Below are 1,115 nucleotides of genomic sequence, written 5' to 3' on the forward strand. Positions count from 1 at the left end.
TCTTTCTCCCGCTGGATGACTGGTGGGTTTGAACCATAGACCTTTTAGTTAGCAACTGAGTATATAACTGCTACACCACCAGGGCTCTACAACATGGACAACCCTTGAAACGTACTACATACATGAAAGAAGTCTACATATAAAATGCCTGTCACAAGCAAAGCTACAGTGATAGAATGTATGTTATGGATTGTCAGGAGCTGGGGGTTAGGAATGGGGTGACTACTGTTGTTAAGTGCCATAGAGCCGGTTCCAACTCATAGAGGCCCTATGTAGGGTTTCCAAACCTGTAAATCTTTACAGGATTAGAAAGCCTCGTCTTCCTCCTGAAGAGCGGTTGGTGAGCTTGAAACATGATCTTGTAGTTTGCAGTCCAGTGCTTATCCTGTCCACTGGAATGGGGAACGAATGCTAATTGAAACAAAGTTGATTTTTTTGGGAGGTAATAAAAATAATGTGAAATTAAACTGTGATGATTGTTGTTAAAATATATGTATATTTATACATAACTTTGCTAAATATACTAAATATACTAAAAGTTACTGTATTGCATACATTTAAAAATAAAAATGCAACTAAAATCCCGTGGTGTTGAACAGCTGATTAAGGGAAGGCTGGAGGCCCTGGGTGGTGTACATGGTTAAGGTGTTCAGCTACTACCTGAGAGGTTGGTGGTTTGAATTCAACCTTGTAAGAAAGGCCTGGTGATCTACATCTGAAAAGTCAGCCATTGAAAACCCCTCGGAGCACAGCACAAGCATGGGGTTTCCATGCATTAGAACAGACTCTATAAACACGAGGTAAAGGGAGTGAATTCCTTGGAATCTCTTTCCTTCCAGAACTTTCATCACTCCACATGACTGACTACTTCAGTGGGATCCAATGTTTTTCTCACTCAAATTTTTTTTTTTTTTTTCTTTTTTTCTGGAGATTGTTTTCCACTAGGTGAGCAGTAAAGGCACTGATGATGATGTGTGGCTGCAATCTGCTAGGGTTTGTTTAGAATAGCAATGCACCAAGGGTCTCCAAAGGCTTGGCTTACCTGGTAAACATGTTCTCAAACATCCCATCAACCTTAACAACAGTGTGTGGCAGTGCCAAAGAGATACCTTTTT

The sequence above is a fragment of the Chrysochloris asiatica genome, unplaced genomic scaffold (assembly GCF_000296735.1).
Source record: "Chrysochloris asiatica unplaced genomic scaffold, ChrAsi1.0 scaffold00393, whole genome shotgun sequence".
Taxonomy (NCBI): domain Eukaryota; kingdom Metazoa; phylum Chordata; class Mammalia; order Afrosoricida; family Chrysochloridae; genus Chrysochloris; species Chrysochloris asiatica.